The sequence below is a fragment of the Dipteris shenzhenensis genome, unplaced genomic scaffold (genome assembly GCF_047967505.1).
Source record: "Dipteris shenzhenensis isolate YYH24624 ecotype China unplaced genomic scaffold, Dip_SZ_1.0 scaf0345, whole genome shotgun sequence".
In the NCBI taxonomy this organism is placed as follows: domain Eukaryota; kingdom Viridiplantae; phylum Streptophyta; class Polypodiopsida; order Gleicheniales; family Dipteridaceae; genus Dipteris; species Dipteris shenzhenensis.
This window is the reverse complement of record NW_028239651.1, coordinates 5,366-21,273: the sequence shown is the minus strand read 5'-3', so window position 1 is coordinate 21,273 and position 15,908 is coordinate 5,366.

The following is a 15,908-nucleotide window of genomic DNA, read 5'->3' as shown; positions in this document are numbered from 1 at the left end:
AGATTGGAATTATCCGCGCGGTGATCATGGTTGTTATCCGAAAGGGGGAGGGGAAACCCCAGAATTTTTTGATGGCGGTAAACATGACGGGGGAAAGAGCGATTCCGTGGGATGTCCCGATGACAGAACTGGCGGGATTGTACGTGGGTATGGTATCGATGAACATATTAATAATTTTGCTACGATGCGGGGACTTTCCAAACAACTTTGGGAATTGAATGCAAATGATTTGGGGAGTTTGTTAGGCTGTCCCGACAAGTACAACCTGTCATTGGAGTTATGGCAAAAAATTGCACCGAAGAGATGGAGATCGGACATCGAAAATTTATATGGATTCAGAAGCATCGGGGGAAGTTTTCTCGCCGAGCATGAATATGTATTTCGTGATAGACAAAACGATTATTCCATATATACTGAAACCCCTTTCCTCAGAGATCGAGTGAGAAATATCAATAAACGTCGTAAATACAGTTATTTGTTACATAGTTTTATTGATTCCTCACGAGATGTAGATATACAAAAATTTCCGGCGGGGTGGAATGCGGCGATAAGGGAAACTCGTTTAGGGAATCGTATCAGAGAACTTATTGCAGGGAAGGGAATTTCTCATCCACGAATACTTGATCCGGAACGTGAGTTGAATCCGAAATCCGATTTGGTGTTGTGGGTACGGATCCCGCGGAAGCAAAGGATGTATACGAAACAAGATCGAAATTTGTACCTGGGACTTCTATTTTGTGGGAGAGGGTTCCCGCTACCCCAAATGAAAGATTTCAGAGATTAGGCACGGATTACGGGTTACAGGAAGAAGAGATTGATTCGGATGAAATACTTCTAAGAGAGAGGGGGAGTCACTATTATATTTTTCAATGGAAATGGGAATCCGAAGCATTAGAAAGAGAATTATAAAGACTGAGGGATTTGATATCTCTCATCAACGTATTAGAAAATGAGCAGGATCTTACTTCCTTCTGTGTCAATATGGGTATAGATTGCGATTTGTTGAATCTTTTTCTCAACGAAGAGAAACGCGAGATTCTAGATGATTTGTTTGTTATTTCAGCCCATCGTTTACCGCGAATATTCGATGATTAGATTCTCATGTATAAAATGGTTAGTATCCCACTGAAATTTCGAAACAGATTCAAAAGAAGATTGAATAGAAATATATTTGGCGGGTGCATGCTGCGTTTGTCACTCATCAATGGGGAGAGGAATAGGAATCGCTCCTATCTCCATAACATCGAAGATCTCCTGCTTCCGAGACATCGTCGCAAATCGCGATTTCTCAGATCCCTATTGATTTTGAGCTCCGTGAAATCCGAAAGGGACCCTTTGGGCTACCCTTCTGGAGTGGAATGGATGAACAAGAGTGAAGAGTCTAGCGACCTGAGTGGGACTCAGAAAATCAAACGTTTCCTTTGGCCCAGTTATCGCTTAGAAGAATTAGCTTGTATGAACAGATTCCGCTTCGACACAAATAATGGAAGTCGATTTGCCACGCCCAGAATACGCATGTATCCCATTATTTGAGACGGGGGGGAGAATACGTAGATTCGACAATTTGCTCGACTAATATTACTAACATCTTGGTAATCTCAATCAAGTGTGTGATAGAAGGAGGGGCAGATACCTACCTTACTTATCAGATGCGGAGCTGTAACTACTCGTTGGTGGGAAACAAATTCCCACCGATAACCGAATCTATTGAGTGACGATTTCCCCGATTATAGGAGTATTCATCTCCCTCGCTCGGACCAATACTACCCGAATTAGTAGGCAAATCCTATACAATGAATTCGATAAACAATTATTATTACTACTATTACGGATAAGGCTATATCTACCAATTCGACGTTGATTTGTGAGAAAGGGGATACAGGGTCTGCTGAGTCTCAAATATGCTACTTGACCGATCAAGTCTCGAAACTCACTTCTCATTTGAAATCACATTCCAAGGATTACTCCTCTCAGAGGGGTTTGTGGAAATTATTGGGAAGACGCAAGCGTCTCTTAATTCATTCATCCAAAAAGGATCCGACTTTATACGATAACATAATAAGCAACTTGGGTATTCGGAGATTGAAGAGACGCCGATTCCAATTTATAGAAATCCAGTTCTACCGAAGCTAGGGTCTGCAAAAATTACCAGGAACATAATTCATGGGTATACCTCCTACGAAAGTGGATCCAGTTATAGTGAGTATGGGTCCCCACCACCCGTCGATGCACGGTGTCCTTCGACTTATTGTTACTCCAGACGGTGAAAATGTCGTTGGTTGTGAACCAATACTTGGCTATTTACATAGAGGGATGGAAAAAATTGCTGAAAACCGGACGATTCTGCAGTATCTTCCCCACGTGACGAGATGGGATTATTTAGCCACCATGTTTACCGAGGCAATAACAGTGAATGCGCCGGAGAAGTTGGCAAATATTCAAATACCGAGAAGAGCTAGTTACATACGAGTTATTATGCTCGAGCTAAGTCGAATAGCTCCCCACCCGTCATGGCTCGGACCTTTTCTGGCGGATGTCGGTGCACAAACCCCTTTTTTCTACACATTTCGAGAAAGGGAAATGATTTATGATTTACTTGAGTCTGCTACGGGTATGTGAATGACGCATAATTATTTCCGCGTCGGGGGAGTAGCGGTAGATTCACCATATGGGTGGCTAGATAAATGTTTGGATTCCTGCCACTATTGCCTCTCAAAAGTCGATGAATATGAACGACTTATCACAAATAATCCTATATTTCTGAAACGAGTGGAGGGGATAGGTGTCACTGGTAGGGAAGAAGCTATAGATCGGGGCTTATCCGGACCCATGTTGCGAGCCTCGGGGATTCAATGGGATCTTCGCAAGGTGGATCACTACGAATGTTATGACGAATCGGATTGGCGGATCCAATGGCAAACAGGAGGAGATTCATTGGCCCGTTATTTGGTACGAATCGGCGAGATGAGAGAATCCATAAGAATAATTCAACAGGCCTCGAGACTCCTTCCGGGAGGTCCATATGAAAATTTGGAATCTCGACGCCTTAGTCAGCAACGAAAGGAAATGGGATGGAATGATTTTGACTATCAATTTGTCGGTAAGAAATCCTCTCCCACTTTCAAATTACCTGAGCAGGAGCATTACGTAAGGGTGGAAGCTCCCAAAGGGGAATTAGGGATATTTCTGATTGGAGATGATAGTGTTTCTCCCCGGAGACGGAAGATTCGTCCGCCTGGCTTCATAAATCTGCAAATTCTCTCTCAATTGGTAGAAGGAATGAAACTAGCCGATATTACGACAATATTAGGTAGTATAGATATCATCATGGGGGAGGTTGATCGCCGAAACGGCAATTGGTACAAAAAATTTCGAGGAACGCGTGATTGACTTATTTCACAAATTGGGAGTTTCGAGAGATTCTTCCGAATTGATTTGGATTCTGATTTCCATTCCCACCCTTATCGTAGGAATTACAGTAGGAGTATTAGTTATCGTACGGCTCGAGTGAAAGGTATCTGCGGGGGTACAACAGCGTATCGGACCTGAATATGCAGGTCCTTTGGGAATTATCCAATCCCTGGCCGATGGAGTCAAGCTCCTACTGAAGGAAGATATTGTTCCAGCCAGGGGCGATACTTGGCTATTCAATATTGGACCAGCTGTGGTAGTCATACCAGTCTTTATAAGCCACTTGGTGATACCCTTCGGGCAGCACATTATTCTAGCTGATCTGAGTATAGGTGCTTTCTCTTGGATCGCCATCTCAAGTATCGTTCCCCTAGGGCTACTTATGGCAGGATATGGTTCAAATAATAAATATTCCCCTCCAGGTGGTCTTAGAGCTGCTGCTCAATCAATTAGTTACGAAATACCCCCAGCCCCATGTGTACTATCCATATCCCCACGTGCGACTCGCTGAATAAGATTGATGGGAAGAGGGTTATTCCGATATAGAGATTCGGAATGAAGAATCTTTCACTGATTTGACAGAACAACTGGATAGTCATCTGGGTGAGATCGAACAGCGTCTTGCAGCGAGTGAATCGAGTCCCATCCCCCATGTACGGGAGTGAAAGCATGTCCGAGCAGTAAACACTGTTTGCCCCCAGGTACGGGATAGATTTACAGGGCCTGAAGCGGGGACAAGAAGGGACTGAACCTCTTTTCCGGGATTGAGCGGGAGTGGATGGTCAGGAACACTAATATACACAAGAGATTTGTGAGAAGGGTGGAGAAAAAAGTTGCATAATAAAATCTCTTTTCTCTTTAATTGGATAAAGACTTAGCCTCGGTAGGGATGACTAGGTAGTACATCTTGAAAATCCCAATCCCGAGTATATTCCTATCTACTTAGATTATGACTATCCGGAACGAAGTAATCCTTTCAACGGTTTGATTTTTCTGCCCCTGGCGGAAAAAATTATTGATATATGCGAGTATCTCCTTTACGTAGTAGTCTCAAGAGGATTGGGATCATAGGAATCCTCAGGCTAATCCTCTTCTCGGCTGAAATAAAGATAGGTAGGGATCCATCTATGTGGAGATATAAAAGAAGTATCGGTAAATCCCATTCCACCGAGAAACGGTGGAAGATTCCGAATTATATCAAAAAATAACTGAAAAGGTTGAGATGGATTCAGAAGCTATCACTCCCTGTAGCAAACAGAATCCCATTGGTTGAGATTGGGACGCTCCTCAGGGGGGTGTCGCGCAAAGGAAGTGATTAACTACCAATCCCCCTCTCGGGTGACTTATGGGGAGCCGTATGAAATCCCAATTTCATGTACGGTTTCGAATCAGAGGTGGTAATAGCAATTGTACCGTCGACTATAATTATCTGATAGCTTAAGTACGGTTGACATAGTTGAAACACAATCTAAGTATGGTTTTCTGGGATGGAATCTGCGGCGTCAACCTATAGGCTTTATAGCTTTCTTCATATCCCCATCGGCAGAATGTGAAAGGTTGCCATTTGATCTACCAGAGGCGGAGGAGGAACTGGTAGCGGGTTATCAAACCGAATATTCAGGTATAAAATCTGGTTCATTCTATGTTGGTTCTTACCCAAATTCATTGGTTTCCTCGTCGTTTGTAACAGTCCTTTATCCGGGTGGATGGGATTCACCAATTCCATTTCTTCAAGAATTAGGGCAAATTTTTCCCTTTCGGACTCTCAGCAGTGAATCCTTTGATGTATTCGATGCAGTAACAGGTGTCATTACCACATCAGCCAAGTCTTATCTATTCCTATTCATTTCTATCGCAACGAGATGGACATTACCTAGAGTCAGAATAGACCAATTACTAGATCTCGGCTGGAAATCTCTTCTGCCCGTTGCTCCGGGAAATCCGTTGCTGACAGCTTCGTTTCGACTACCATCTCTAAAATGAGATATTCCCCTCATAGTTTACATCAATGTCACCCCGATTTTAATCTATCCAATCTCTAGAAACTAAGGAACTCCCCCAGGATTATCTATCACATGTTTCCCACGGTAACTGGATTCCAGGATTATAGTCAACGAGCAATACGAGCTGCGAGGTATACTGGTCAAGGTTTTGCGGTTACTCTAGACCATCTGAATCGTTTACCTGTGACTATCCAATACCCCTACGAGAAACTTATATCATCCGAACGATTCCGTGGACGAATTCATTTTGAATTTGACAAATGCATTGCTTGTGAGGTACGTGTCCGAGTATGTCTGATTAACCTGCCTGTCGTCGACCGGAGATTGATAAGAAGCATCAGAAAAAAACGATTAAGAAGTTATAGCATTGATTTCGGAGTTCGTATCTTCTGTGGGAATTGTGTCGAATACCGCCTAACAAATTGCTTGTCAATGACTGAGGAGTATGAACCCTCGACTTATGATCGTCACGAATCAAATTATGATCAAATGGCTCCGGGACGTTTGCCCCTCTCTGTCTCCCAGGATTCCGCAATTCAAGTAGTTCCAACTCTGAGTTATTCATCTGGGGGAGTCACGAAAGGAGATCCCAATAATCGAACTGTCACTCGTGGTGTCAATTGAATCTCCGTCTGAAGTTTGGAAGATAGACCGACTCCCTGGTTAGAAAAAATAGTAAGTCGGAGATGATTCAATATCGAGATATCTCTGCTATGCAGAGATATCCCTCCTTCAATTATTTCTACCAATAGGGGGGGGTGTGTCTACATAAGTAGGTCACACACATACACGTCGTTATTGAATAGTAATATAGTGAGATGGGAGAATCAAAATAACTGGGCATAATGAATCTACCTGAATCAATTTATGAATCTGTCTTGATACTAATCGAATTAGGTATTCTACTGGGAAGTGTAGGAGTGGTATTATCTGCTAATATAGTTCATCGGGACTGGTGTTTATCTGTATATCTCTCCCATATCTCGTACCGAATGCCGATTCTGTAGCTGCCGCACAATCGCCTATCTATGTAGGAGCTATAAATGTTTCGATCGTGTCTGCCGTAAGGTTATTGACGAACCAGTAGATCCAATTCAACCATTTCCTGGAATATGGGAGATACTATTGCCTTAGGAGCTTGTACGGGTCTATCTATCTTATCAACCACTACAATTCGAGAATACGAAATGGTCTGATATAAATCCAATCGACCCCATCGAGGGATGTTGTGGGGGGAGTCTCAAAAAACAACATCCAGCGAATTGGATACCAATTGTTAACACAATTTCTGGTTCCATTCGAACTCCTTTCTATCCTCCTCTAGTGGCTTCAGTAGGGGCGATTACAATGGCTCGTGGTGAAGGAATAACCAGACCCGACGAAGAACCTGCTTCGTCGTCTGGAGATGACTCCCCATCTTTCTAATTAATTACAACTTCTCGTAAACTCATCTCGTAGGTTAACCAATTAAGTTTCCGGGGGGTTAATACATCATGCACCGAACATGGACTGATTCTAGGTGCTTATCCCTATCGCGTTGGCTTTTCCGGATCAATCACGAGTCGAAACATGATTAGGGCACTGATGTGTCTTGAGCTGATTCTGAATGCCATTAATATAAATCTCGTAGCATTCTCCAATTTCTTTGACAATGAACAAATGAAGGGGGAAATCTTTTCAATATCCGTAATAGCCGTTGCAGCTGCCGAAGCTGCTATTGGGTTATCCATTGCTTCGGTCATCCAGCGTAATAGAAGATCGACTCGTATCGATCAATTTGATTTGTTAAAATGGTAATTGATTCGTCGATGACGCTATTTATTTGGGCGAATCGCTATTCAATGCAGGTGTATCACATCCAGCTGGTAATGCTGTCGTTTTCCCCCTAACAATTGCATTTCATTCCGAAAAATTATGTCATACCTATCTGAATCCCTACCTATCCCGTTCCTTAAATTGTCTTGTACCGTCCCTCCCATATTGCAGAACCCATTCATTTCACGAGGATGATGGGAGAGTTCCACCCACGGAGTGTCTATGTAGGTAGATGCGGAAAAACCAAATCAATACAAATCTTAGATTTGATTGAATGGAAAATAAGGGGAAGGGGCAGGGGGGAGGGTAGGTACACCTCAACAACCCCAACAGGAGAATATCTTTGACACGTCAATCCAATAGGAGTGAACAAATTCGACGGCACATTCAGTAAAGATCTATGACACATGTATTGGTTGCACCTAATGCGTAAGAGCCTGTCTGACAGATGCATTGGAAACGATCCCCCGGGATGGGTGTAAAGCCAATCAAATTGCTTCTGCTCCTAGAACAGAAGACTGTGTAGGTTGTAAGAGACGTGAATCCGCTTGTCCAACAGATTCCTCGAGTGTACGCGTCTATCCGGGAGCTGAGACGACTCGTAGTATGGGTCTAGCTTATTGATTCATCGGTCAAGAAAGAGATTCAAGAATCGAATCGTTTTCTTTCCAACTCATACTCAAGATTCATACTCAATTCTATTGAGTATGAGTTGGGGTATTAAGATTCCCCCCCCCCTCCCCCCCGCTAAAATATTTTTCCATCCACGATGAGTAACGTACCCTGGTTAACCACAATTGTTCTTTTTCCGATTCTGGCGGGTTCGCTATTTCCAATGCTTCCCTCCAATGGGAATAAGATCGTTCGGTGGTATACCCCAGGCATTTGTATATCGGAATTTCTACTAATCATTTATATCTTTCATTGTCACTTCCATATCGATGATCAATGCATTCAATTGGTGGAGGATTCTAGTTGGATAAATTCAATCAATTCCCATCGGAGTTCAGGTATTGATGGACTCTCCATGGGTCTCATTCTACTGACAGGATTTGTCACTACTTCGGCAACCTCAGCAGCTTGGCTAGTTACGCGGAATACACGTCTATTCTATTTCTTGATGTTGGCCATGTATAGCGGCCAAATAGGACTGTTTGCTTCTCGAGACATTTCGCTTTCCTCTCCTATGTGGGAGTTGGAATTAATCCCAATCTACCTACTTTTATGTATGTGGGGTGGGAAGAGACGTCTATACTCAGCCACGAAGTCTATTCTATACACAGCTGGTGGTTCTATCTTTCTCCTAATAGGAGCCCTAACTATGGGTTTCTACGGGACCCAGGAACCCTCCTTCAATATCCGAGATTTGGCAAGCAGATCACATCCTATATCACTAGAAGTGCTTTCTTATCTAGGATTCTTCGTGGCGTATGCCGTGAAACTGCCAATATTCCCTTTTCATACTTGGTTGCCAGACACTCATGGGGAAGCACATTACAGCACATGTATGTTGCTGGCTGGGGTATTACTAAAAATGGGAGGGTATGGATTGATTCGAATTAATATGGAATTATTACCTCATGCTCATTCCATACCTGCTTCGTGGTTGGTGCTATTCGGATCAGTCCAAATTGTTTATGCATCCCTGATTCCGCCGGGTCAGCGTAACCTTAAGAGGAGAATAGCGTATTCATCAATTTCCCATATGGGTTTTGTAACAATTGGAATTGGATCCGTGACAGATACGGGTCTTAATGGAGCTGTGTTACAAATGATTTCCCATGGGTTAATAGGTGCCGCTCTATTTTACCTTGCAGGGACTTGTTACGATAGGACACGTACCCTTTATCTCGATCAATTAGGGGGGATGGCTACCCCAATGCCCAGGATATTTACTATGTTTAGTATCTTCTCAATGGCATCCCTTGCATTACCCGGGATGAGTGGGTTTGTATCGGAATTGATGGTATTTCCAGGAATAGTGACTAATCAGCATTATTCATCTATATCTAAGTTATCGGTTGTAGTAGTCGAAGCGATTGGTACAGTATTAACTCCCATTTATTTGTTATCTATGTTACGTCGAATATTCTACGGATACAGAATATCCAACTATTCGGATCCATATTCAGTTGATTCCGGACCGCGGGAAATATTCATATCGATTTGTCTCTCTTTACCAATCCTCGGTATCGGTCTGTATCCAGACATGGTTGCATCTCTACGGAATCACAAAATACTATCTATCCTGGTTCCGTACTCTTTTATGGGATAGTAGAGGGGCAATAAAACGCAGTATCGTTTGGATCGGTAGTCGAACATATCTATTCAATGAGGATTACTCTTGGAAGCGGTTCTGGTATTAATTCCTATAAGGGAAGGCAGTGGGAATCCATGCCGCTGGCGACGTAATTGCATGAATGTCTGGGTGAGGAATCCACAGCGCGATTCCTCATGCAGACTCTGATTCAAATCACGAATTGATTACATGTAACACTTCAAGCATCTGACGAGGTAACATTTTTTGTTATCTCTCCCCCGATCGAATTAGCGGTCTTCTACCTAATTATTAAGTAAGCCACCCGTGATTATGTAAACCGATTCCTGGTGGATTAACCCCTGAGAAACAAATCCAAGCAATGAAGAATCCTGTAGATGCTACAATAGCAGGCCCTTCCCCCTGCCAACCACTAGTTATTCTGGTATGGAGATGAATAGCATATATCAGCCGAGTCACTAATGCCCAGGTTTCCTTAGGGTCCCGGCTCCAGTAGGATCCCCACGCTTCATTAGCCCACACTGCTCCAGAGAGAATACCAACAGTCAGTAGAGGAAACCCTAAGCTGATGATTCGATAACTCCATCGGTCCAATTGGTGGATCAATCGGCACCTACGTGAATTCAAGGATAGTCGATGAAAACTGTTTCTCGGATTACTTCCTGCCTGCTCGTAGCAGTGTATATCCACTCCCGGAGAGGGGGTCCAGGTAGGAAATTCTTGATTTGGACCGGGGATAGAAAATTGTTCTGCGTCATAGGTGGCAATCGGTGGAGATGTTGCTGATGGAGATCCACATAACGAAGTCACATGGCTTAGTGGCATCATACTTACATGCGTCATTAACCGATGAGGTTGCAGAGCAGGTACTAGCGGTGTGGATTGTTGCATTTCCTCAGGAAGACCCAGAGTTGCGAATCCATGGGTCGACATGGCACCTGGTGCCGTGACTGCACCTGACCATTCGTTCCGACTCCTAATTCTCATAATTACATGCATTGGGGAGAAGCTCCGTGAAAGAAACATAGATGATTCATGTAGATTGCTCGGTGGTAGATGTTTGGGTTGAATCCGACGAATCGTCGTAAATCCCGTTATACAGATGAAAGCAATTGTCATACCTCCAACGCTCAAACTAATGAGTCTCTTGAGCTTGCGAGCCAGCCCCATCCGGTGAAACAGAGTGACGGAAAGAAGCGTAAGAAAAGAAATGTGAGCGAATATGTGCTCTATATCGGTGTGAATCGTAATGAGGAGAATCCAGTGAATTAGTGAGATTTTGGAGAGTATGTACCACCCACCCATTATTCCCAGGAGATTTCGGGTTTACCCCTTAAACGTCGAAACGGGGAGAATTCCCTATTCCTACTGCTTTTCCCAGTGGTTGTATCAGACACAGCCCTCGCCTGCAGGTTGAAATTAAATGCCGCTACTCGGATTCGAACCGAGATGCTCTAGCACTGCTTCCTAAGAGCAGCGTGTCTACCAATTTCACCATAGCGGCTCGCTACTCGTTATACTTATCGTAATTAATGATATCACATCTTCGGGTGAATCGTCAATCTTCCTGGGGGAGAGTACACACGCACAACAAGGGACCTTCCCTGTCTATAGTTGATTAGGTATACGGCGCTATACTTGTATAGGAATAACGGGATATGGCGTAGCTCGGTAGCGTGCCATCTTGGGGTGATGGAGGTCGCAGGTTCAAATCCTGCTATTCCGAATAAACGAGGTCGGAACATATTTTAAACGGAATAGAAGACGTTCCCGTTCCGGGAACGCAGATTTATCTCCCGATTCTCTTTGGGTGTTATCGACCCATACCCATTCGTAGTAGGGATAGAGATAAATCGATGATCGTGATCGAGACCCTTGTATCATAGGAAGGAAGAGAGGGATTGGGCTCCTTCTTCATGCACGTAACCCCCCCCCCCTCGTGGTTATTACCAACATTCATTGATACAACTCTGTTAGTATTTGGATTTTATTTACCGCACGGTACCGTCACGCAATAATATCAACATGTACCCGTACTACTTACTAGGGATCCAAATTCATCAATAAGTTCCCTGACAATCACTTATCTCGTCTTCCCCGTTCCAACAAACAAATAGTTCACTATCTATTCCGACCGACCCCACGTCCTATTGATACGGCAATTCCTGTTACAACCGGGGAGTACTACTGACCAGTTTCAGAAATTTTTTCATTTGTCACATAGTAAAAACTTCTCGACCGTCCAGTCAAAATGGATTTAGCTGGAGAAAAAGCTTTCGATGCTACTTCATTAGTTTGGGTCTTCCAAATATGATTGCGAATCTTCCTCCGCGACCTAGAAGTACGTTTTTTTGGAACTGCCATAATGAAATCTATCTATTCGGTTTTATCATCGAAATGAATGCGACGAGTATGTTGATACGTACGAGTAGAATCAATATAATGAGGGAGGGGGTGATTGCGTAGAATCATTAGAAGGGGAACAACTGGGGGAACTGGGTTTCCATTCTATGCAAAAGAATCCCAGCAAGAATCATTGACTTCTTTATGATAACAATTTGCTAACCAACCAACTCCTTTCCATTTAAGCAAATGGGATCTACTACAGATCGAACCAAATCCTGTCTGTATCCCGATTTCCTTCGCGTCTTCTTCTTAGAATGGATCTTCCGTATCACTTTCTTCCTCTCGAAACAGGGATGCAAGACGCGCCCCCTAGCAGTTGCGTTACTCAGCCGGGGATGTCCGAGATCAATTTTGGATCCGTGACAAACCAATGAAACTCGATATATCGACATTACCGTATTGGACTCTGATGCGTTGTGCCCAAGCAGAGCGAAGTGACGAACATCATAGAATCTCCCCGGTTCTACTCGGAGTTGTTTTCCTCCAGTATCAATTGCTGCATGTCTATCCGTAATAGTCTTGTCGTGTGAAAAATAACCCAAAACAACTCAATCGGTTTGGGGTCAAAAAATGGAACCTAGATAAGTATCTCCGACACATTTGATTCCTGTCAAGTCTCGACGCCGGGCTCGCACCAGAACGAGAAACAAATGGATTATTCGGTTTGATACGCGTGATCTCACCTGTCCATATATATTCCATTCTTCGACGCTCCATATATCTGACAACTATTGACAGAAAGAGTTCCAACCCGGGTTAAATATGTTTATGGAATTATCTTATGAATGTGCTTGGATTGTCCCCTCACGCCCATTCGTAACCTCTGGTTTGATCGGATTGGCATCGTTTCTTTTTCCAAAAGCCACTAAGAGCCTTCGTCGTATACGTGCTATGCTCAGTGTTCTTTCATTAGCCGCAGCTATGTCCGTCTCTATCGCAACATTCTGGCAACAAGTTACTGGTCGCTCCACTTTTGAATACTCATGGTCATGGATTCCCAACGACGATATTTCTCCAAAGATAGGATTTTCAGTTGATTCACTTACTTCCATTACGTCGATATCAGTCACCACCATAGGTGTCTTGGTTATGATTTACAGTGATAGTCATATGCGTCACGACTAGGGATACGTAAGGTTTCCCGTCTATTTAAGTTTCTCCACTGCCTCCACGTCAGGATTAGTGTTCAGTCCCAATCCAATACAGATTCATGTTTTTCGGGAATTAGTAGGGATGTGCTCTTACTCGCCGATAGGTTTTTGGTTCGCACGACCAAGTGCTGCTAATGCCTGCCAAAAAGCTTTTGCAACTAATCGTACAGGAGATTTCGGATTATTATTGGGTATATTAGGTACGTATTGGATAACTGGTAGTTTCGAGATCCGCGAATCGTGTGATTGATTTAGTGAGTTGATTGATAACAACAGCGCCGGCTCCTCCCTTGCCAATACATGTGCTCCTCTACCATTTTTGGGTCCGGTATCTAAATCTGCACAATCCCCACTCCACGTATGGTTGCCCGATGCAACGGAAGGACCCACACCTATTTCGGCTCTTATACACGCCGCTACTATGGTAGCTGCGGGAATTTTTTTTGTAGCTCGAATGCTTGAATTGTTTGAAACCTTACCTCTAAGCATGAATGTTATCTCCTGGATAGGCGGAATAACGGCTCTACTGGGAGCGACGATAGCTCTTGCCCAGAAGGATATCAAGAAAGGTTTAGCTTATTCTACTATGTCTCAATTGGGCTACATGATGCTGGCTCTAGGTCTCGGTGCTTATAAACCTTCGTTGTTTCACCTCATTACACATGCCCATCCCAAAGCTTTGCTATTTCCCGGATCCGGTTCAGTAATTCATTCGATGGAAAGGGTTGTCGGATACTCTCCCAATAGAAGTCAAAATATGTCTCCCACGGGTGGTTCGCGAAAATATATGCCAATTACTGGAATCACTTTTCTTTCAGGTACTCTCTCTCTCTGTGGTATACCACCTCTAGCTCGTTTCCGGTCCAAAGATGAAATTATTGCAAAGAGTTGGCTACGTTCCTTTCCCCCCGGATGTATAGCCTCATTCACAGCAGTTCCAACTGCTTTCTACATGTTCCGCATCTATCTCCTCACGTTTGAGGGGAATCTACGCGCCGGTGGCGGTACCAATTCATCCCATTCCTCTATGAATAGTGTCATTCGGAGTAACACCAAAACGATAGCAACGAGTGGAGATGGGTATGATGTTCCTCCACCCCCGCGAGACGAAGGAGTCGATTCAGCAGGAGGTTATGACGGGGAAGATTCAGTCGATAGAAAAGTTTCTGCAGAGTCCAATATTCGTTCTGAGTCTCTATATCCTAAGGAATCAGACGTTTCGATGGTATTGCCTTCAGTAGTACTGTCGATACCAACTTCGTTGGTTGGATCAATAGGAGTCAATCTCGCTGGAGGAGAAACTGGTCCCGATTTGCTATCCGAGTGGTTAACTCCCCTTGCAGGCTTTTCAGAGGACAACAACAATCCCGAAAATTTGGTACAATTGCTAATAGATTCAGCAGGTTCGGTTGGTCTATCACTAGCCGGAATATCTATCTCCTACGTGATTTATGGACCGATATCCTCTCACACACAACCTTGCGGTGATATTGATCCTTTTGCCAAACAATCTATGGGTTCATTTAACCGTCTCATTGGGGACTGGTCACACAACCGGGGTTACATCGATCATTACTACGATATCCTTCTAGTGAGAGGTATTCGATTCCTGGGTGAGTTAACTCTTCTTTTCGACCAATGGGTAATTGACGGAATTATTAATGGCACCGGTATTTTGAGTTCCATAGGTGGAGAAAGCGCAAGATATGGGGAGGGCGGGAGAGTATCTTCTTATTCATTCGGATTGATGATTGGTATTATTCTACTGCTAACTGCCTTCGTTTCTCTTGTCTCCTAAGAGTTTTTTTCTTCTCCTTTCCAAGATATTCCTTATACCTCTATAAGTATCCTGTGACTATTCTACTATGTTTTCCGGAAAAGGAGAAATAGAAACTAGTGATTGGTGATCGATCGATATGCATCTTGGGGTTGGGGGGGGGGCGATCAATCACGACCAAGATCAACCATGACCGAGATCTTCCACACCAGCCCCCCCCCCGATTCGTAGGCTCTATCCGAGAAGGCAAAAGGGATTGCTATCATTACTGCTTCTTCCTATAATGAGAGTTAGGGTGTACGCGAGGTTCATGAAGTCTCGAAGAAAGCTTTGGGTCTTCGAGTGGTTAACGTCTTGCAGATCAAGGGGCGGCTCAAGGAACAAGAGTCTCTGGAAGTATATGGGATTGAATCATCTGCCACTTTCCTCGGTAGCTCAGCGGTAGAGCGGTCGGCTGTTAACCGATTGGTCGTAGGTTCAAATCCCACCCGGGGAGATTCATCCATTTCCAGTAGGATAGAAGATAGTCTAGATGATGTACCTCCCTTCAATAGGGATAATACTTCACTTACGTCAGGGGAGGGGGAGGTACCTCCTCATAATATATATCGTAGAAACCGATAGTATCTTTGAAGATTTACATTATCCACATTCGAGATTCTCAGTAATGAGGTAGTTCTCCCACACCCGTATGCCGAATCGGGACTATAACCATATAGTCGATCAACCGATAGAGGATTCAATATCATGCCTATTTTAAGCTCTAATAATGGATAGAAGACTCCATACCCTCCCTTCTCTTGGCCAATCTAATGCTTCTAAGGATCCGAGTCTAGCGTCGCTTCTTCGAGAATCCCTACTCCAGAGTACTGAATGGTTGGGATAAGCAAATCAATCAATCTTTGTTTTGTCCTCGTCGGAGTCTAGATGTATCGAAGGCTTCTACTCGCTCGACTTGTTACTAGATTGTAAAACCGGAGATTCCACCCCCGGGAATTCTTCCCGATGGGGTTCCCCCCACAGGGGGGGATGTTCTGTCGGTGTGGATCCGTGACAATACCCCGTTC